Raw genomic sequence first — 6,742 nt, forward strand, 5'->3', positions numbered from 1 at the left:
GCCTGGCCCAACCCTGGGTGTTGTGGCAGTTCGGGGAAATGAACCAGTGGATGAAAGCTCTCTCTCTGTTGCTGTCACTCTGTCATTTAAATAAATAAATAAATAAAATTGTTTTTAAAAGCCCAAGGTAAGACAATCTTGAAAGCAGCTTTGTAATACTTGCCCTACCATGTGCTAGTACTTATTCTGAAGTGCTAATGTTAAGGTAGCTAGGTACAAATCAGCCTGTGTGTGTAAGAGGGGTCAAAGAAAATGGAAAGCAAATGAGAATTTTTGAAGAAAGTGATTTCTTCTGCAATGGAATGAGGAAACAGGCCCTGAGAGCAGAGAGGAGTGATGCCTGAAGTCACTGCTCTTGTTCTCTGACCCTGTCAGGTGGGTTCAGCCCACTCCCTGGGTAGCTCAGGAGACTCCCCCTGCCCTCACCAAGAAGGCCGTTAGGGCCCATAACACTGCGCTGATAACATCCTGGAGGGTTTTAGGGAACTCTCCATCCAGAAACCACCTTGCCACACTTTTCCAGAAGAGGGATGGAGGGAGGGGAGAGGAAACGGGGGATCCACAATGATGTCCACAAGAACTCCAGTCTGAGTGGAGACTGTGCTTTCTGGAGATGCCCGCCTGGCTATCAGGCACTCCATTTATTACTTCTTTTCATTAAACTTTACTATGTTGCTTACCACTACTCTGACTCACACCTGAATCCTTTCTGTGTGAAGACAAGAACCCCTGAGCAGCCGACCTCTGTTAACAGTAATAATATAGGGTCATTTTGGTAAAGTGTAGACAGACAGACCATGGACTATAATCCGCAGTCTATAATGAGTTCCGTTCATATACTTGACATGTCAGTACACAATAAAAAGTTCTCAATAAATGGTACTGAGACAACTGAGTATTCATAATGAGGACAGTGAAACTGGGTCCATAAAAGTCAGCTCTAGACATCTTAGCATTCTAAATGTAAACCTTTTGGAAAACAATGCAGAAGATTGGGTTTATGGCCTTTGGTTAGAAAATTATTTCTGAAGGTGGACACAAAAAGCACAAACCATAAAAAGATGGATAAATTTGACATTAAGTAATTTTTGTTCATTTATGCTACCACCCAGAGAAGCTATTTATAGCATATGATACCAATAAAGGATTAATGTATAGAACATGCAAAGAACACTTATGACTAAGTAAAAAAAATCAAAATGACACAAATTTGTGAACAGGCATTTCATGGTGGAAACAGAAATGGCCAATATAGGGCCGGCACTGTGGCGCAGCGGGTTAAAGCCGTGGCTGCTGCGCCGGCATCCCATACGGGCACTGGTTCGAGTCCCGGCTGCTTCCTTTCTGATCCAGCTCTCTGCTATAGCCTGGGAAAGCAGTACAAGATGGCCCAAGTCCTTGGGCCCCTGTACCCATGGAGGAGACCCAGAAGAAGCTCCTGGCTCCTGGCTTTGGATCAGCTCAGCTCTGGCCATTGCGGTCATTTGGAAAGTGAACCAGCGGATGGAAGACCTCTCTCTCTCTTTCTCTCTTTCTGGCTCTACCTCGCTCTGTAACTCTCTTTCAAATAAATAAAATAAATCTTTAAAAAAATGGTCAATATAATAAAGAGGTGCTCAGTGTCACTAGCCCTCAGGGAGAGACGTATTAAAGCCACAATGTTAGCAAACATGCAAAAAAACCCTGATTGTTTCCTATGTTGATGAGACTATGAAGCCATCAGAATGTGCGTAGCCTGCTGTTGGAAGCACAAGCACTTTGGAAAACCATTTAGCATCATCCAGAAAGTACAGCATGTACCTGTCATGTGACCCAGCAATTCTACACCTGTGTACTTACCCCAGAAGAGTTTCTAGACCAGCAGCAGGAGCATGAGAAATAAAAATTCCCCACTGCAGACTTCTTAATCTGAGACTCTGGGATGGAGCCAACAACACCATTGTGATTTAACAAGCCCTGCCGGTGACTTTATAGACCACTAAAGAACCACTGTCTTACAGAAACTTTTCTTTCTTTGTTTTAAAGATTTTATTTATTTATTTGAGAGGAAGAGTTATAGACAGTGAGAGGGAGAGACAGAGAGAAAGGTCTTCCATCTGTTGGTTCATTCTCCAAATGGCTGCAATGGCCGGTGCTGAGGAGCCGATCGGAAGCCAGGAGCCAAGAGCTTCTTCCCAGTTTCCCATGAGGGTGCAGGGGCCCAAGCACTTGGGCATCCTCCACTGATTTCCCAGGCCATAGCAGAGAGCTGGATCAGAAGTGCAGCAGCCGGGACATAAACTGGCACCCATATGGGATGCCAGCACTGCAGGTGGAGGATTAGCCTACTGTGCCACAGCGCCGGCCCCAGAAACTGTCCTAAAAGCCTTTTTTTTTTTTTTTTTTACAGCCCAATTGAGATAAAATTACATACCATAAAATAGCAGCAAGTGTATCCTGCAGAAACATTTGCACCATGATGTATGTCCATTCGACATTCACAATAACAATGTATATAATGAAAAACTGGAAATTACCTAAATGTCCACTATAGTAGAATGCATAGTATATTTTATTTAATTGCTGGATTACTATATAGAAATGAAAAAGGATAACAATGTAAATATCAATGCTGATGAGCTTCAAAAACACAAAGATGATTTCAACAGCAGTTGTCAGAAGATCAAATCTTACAAATTTGAAAGCATGATTTTGGGCTAATTTTTCTATAAAAATAAATTAAGAATTACCAGAAAATGTGAGTACTGGTTTACCTCTTGGGCTGGATGGTGACTGCTTGGATGTTTATTTTATTACTAAAAAACTAAACTGTGCGCACCTTTGTTCTGTATATGTAATAGGATCAAAAGGAAAGTTACAAAAGTTAGTTTTGGGGCTGGCATTGTGGTGCAGCAGGTTAAAGCCCTGGCCTGAAGTGCTGGCATCCCATGTGGGCACCGGTTCTAGTCCTGGCTGCTCCTCTTCCAATCCAGCTCTCTGCTATGGCCTGGGAAAGCAATAGAAGATGGCCCAAGTCCGTGGGCCCCTGCACCCATGTGGGAGACCGGGAGGAAGCTCCTGGCTCCTGGCTCTGGATGGGCTCAGCTCTGGCTGTTGCGGCCATTTGGGGAGTGAACCAGCAGATGGAAGACCTCTCTCTCTCTCTCTCTCTCTCTGCCTCTCTCTGTAACTCTGTCTTTCAAATAATTTTTTTTTTTTTAAAGAAAGAGTAGATTGTTATTTGCTGTTGTCAAGACAGAAGAAGAGGCCTGTTAAGGTCCCAGCAGCACTGTGGCTCTCGACCTTGGCTGTACCGTGGATCCTGCAGCCGCAGCAGCAGGAAGCAGATTGTGAGAGTTGTGCGCTTCACCCAGAACAGTCGTTTTCCACAGTGCCCACACGAGAGACTGCCACAGTGGTTCTGGAATAAGAACATCTTCTGCAGAGGAAGACCAGGAGCTGGGAGGGTGCAGACAAGGGCAGTCCTACAGCACAGAGTCAGATCCTACCCAGGCACGGAACTTCCCTACAATCAGCACATCGAGTCACTGCTACTCTTGTAGTAACAGGATTCCTAGAGTATATATATTTTTCTATGCATTTCCCATTTTTCTTCTTTTCTAAATGGGATGTTTCTTGAAAAATTTATTTGTTTGAGAGAAGAAAACTCCCCTGAGCCGAATCACTCCTCATATGCCCACAATGACCCTGGGCCAGCCTGGGGCTGAAGCTGAGGGCCAATCTAGGTCTCTAAATGGGAGTTTTTCTTGCAATTACTCTTCCCTGTCACCATAATGCTATTTATGGGAGCGGCACGCCTCTCTTGTCTTTCAGCTACCAACTGCCGAACCATTAAGAAGGAGTGATAAAGAAGACTGCAGAGATGCTAAACTCCAGGCTGTGAGATTCTGGGTTTGCCTTCTTCCTTAGGGGTCTGATGAATGAATACATCTGAGTGACATTTCCACGTGGGAAGAAGGCACGGACACATGCATGGATGTATGGATATTAAATGGTTTAAGGGTGAGCTCTAGCAGACCCTTTGGCTAACCAAATACGTCTTTTTGACCCCAGACACATCCCTAACCCTCTCCTTGGTCATTCCCATCATACAGCCTGGAAACCTGAGTGCTACACTTGCCTTCCCAGCCATCTTTACACCTAGCAGCCAGGGGTTTGGTGACACAGTTCCAGTGAATGACACAAAAGGGAAAATCTTTTGCAGAGGGTTTCTAGGAAGATTCTTTCTTTCTTGATGAAATGAAAAGCTCCTTTTCCTCTTCTTGAATTTGGTTGTCATCCCTGGAGATGTGACAGCTCTTCAACCATGCTCTGAACCAATGCCAGCATCTGCCCACAACCACTCTACTTTAGGGTAACAAAAATATAAACTATGAGTTTGATGATTTGGTTGTTTGCAGAAAAAAGCATTCCTAGCATACATCACTGCAAAACACTGGTAATTCTGGTCTCAAGTCTTATGAGGATTAAATATGCAAAAGGTTCAACCTTCCCTAGGCAATTTTCATGTCCCTCTGCCTGTTCTACTTTCTAGATCAATTTAGCTACATTGGGAGGGAGATTATACCCTTTATAAAAATTTGAAGTTTTACTTGCTTTTCATTTTATTTGAAAGTGAGGGAGGGAGGGGGAGAGAAGGGGAGAGAAATGGGAAGAGAGAGAGAGAGAGAGAGAGAGACTTCATGTGCTGGTTTACTCCCCATACAGTCGCAGCAGTCAGGGCTGGGCCAGGTTGGAGCCGGTAGCCCAGAACTCAGTCTGGATCTTCCATTTTGTGGGGGAGGGACTCAAATACTTGAGCCACCACCTGCTGCCTCCCAGCGTGCACATTAGCAGGAAGCTGGTTGGGAAGCAGAGTCGCCCAGACTCCAACCAGGCGCTCCACTGATATGGATGATGGTGTCCTAAGCAGTGACTTAACTGCTGTGCCAAAACTCACCTCACCTCTAGTTACACCTTCTCATTAGGGCAGAGGTCGGAACCATGTATAGTATTAGCGAAGATGTCCATTGTACATATAAGGTTAGGATAACGTTTTCTAGTTTGTGCTACACATTTATTTGTCATGTCCAATGTTTCTGTTAACTTCTCTGGTCAGAAGTGTTTGCCACTCCAGTATCGTCCCGCAAGTGTCTAAAATAAGCCTTTTTTTAAATTTTATTTTTATTTTTGACAGGTAGAGTGGACAGTGAGAGAGAGAGACAGAGAGAAAGGTCTTCCTTTGCCGTTGGTTCACCCTCCAATGGCCCCTGCGGCCGGTGCGCTGCGGCCAGCACACTGTGCTGATCCGATGGCAGGAGCCAGGTGCTTATCCTGGTCTCCCATGGGGTGCAGGGCCCAAGTTCTTGGGCCATCCTCCACTGCACTCCCGGGCCAAGGCAGAGAGCTGGCCTGGAAGAGGGGCAACCAGGACAGAATCCGGCGCCCTGACCGGGACTAGAACCCAGTGTGCTGGCGCCGCAAGGTGGAGGATTAGCCTATTGAGCTGCGGCGCCGGCCTTAAAATAAGCCTATTTTAATTATCTCCCTCTAGATTCATTAAATTATACTTGTCTACCCAGGTATTCCCTGGCCACTTTTTTGTAAGCTCATATCACCTGGCATTTTCTGCTATTTATCATCGCTAGTTTAGCTACTGCCCAAAGCAGGGCTAGGTGCTTATAAAGAGGTAAAACTGAGGGCAGGCGTTTTGTGCAACAGTTAAGTTGCCGCCTGGGACATCCACAGCCCACACTGTAGTGCCTGGGTTTGAATCCTTGCTACTCTGCTTTGGATTCTGCTTTCTGTCAACATGCACCCTGGGAGGCAGAAAGTGATGGCTCCCCCGCCACTCATTCAGGAGACTCTGACTGAATACCAGCTTCTTGGCTTTGGCACAGCCCTAGCTGATGCACGTAGGGTAATAACCCCATGATGGAAGATGTCTGTCTCTGCCTTTTAAATAAAAATGAAAGCAGAGGGGCCAGCGCTGTGGCGCAGCGGGTTAAAGCCCTGGCCTGAAGTGCCGGCATCCCATATGGGCTCTGGTTCTAGTCCCGGCTGCTCCACTTCCAATCCAGCTCTCTGCTATGGCCTGGGAAAGCAGTAGAGGATGGCCAAGTCTTTGGGCCCCTGCATCCACGTGGGAGACCGGAGGAAGCTCCTGGCTCCTGGCTTCGGATTAGCACAGCTCCAGCTGTTGCAGCCATCTGGGGAGTGAACCGTTGGATGGAAGACCTCTCTCTCTGTCTCTACCTCTGTCTGTAACGCTTTCAAATAAACAAAATAAAAACATCTCTAAAAAAAAATGAAAGTAGGTAAATTAAACATAAGAGGTAACTCTGGCAAACCTCAGATGGAGTCGAAGAAAGTACTGAGCCACGTACTTTCTTGAACCCACTTTCAAGTCCACTTTTTAGCCTTAAAAAGCCTGTATAAAAGCAAATATCCTAGGGCTGGTGTCAAGGCACAGTGGGTTAAGCTGCCACCTACAATGCCTACATCCCATATGAGTGCAGGTTTGTGTCCAAGCTGCTCCACTTCCCACCTAGCTCCCTGCTAATCTTCCTGAGAAAGCAGCAGGAGATGGTCCAAGCGCTCAGGCCCCTGCCACCCATGTGGGAGACCCAGATGAAGCTCCTGGCTCCTGGCTTCAGCCTGACCCAGCCCTGGCCCTTGTAGACATTTGTGGGACTGAAGCAGCGGATGGAAGATCTCTTTCTCTCTCTCTCCCTTTCTCTGTTAACTCTGCCTTTCAAACAAA

This window comes from Oryctolagus cuniculus, chromosome 16, assembly GCF_051225735.1.
Source record: "Oryctolagus cuniculus isolate XC-2025 breed Fujian yellow rabbit chromosome 16, ASM5122573v1, whole genome shotgun sequence".
NCBI classification, from domain to species: Eukaryota; Metazoa; Chordata; class Mammalia; order Lagomorpha; family Leporidae; genus Oryctolagus; species Oryctolagus cuniculus.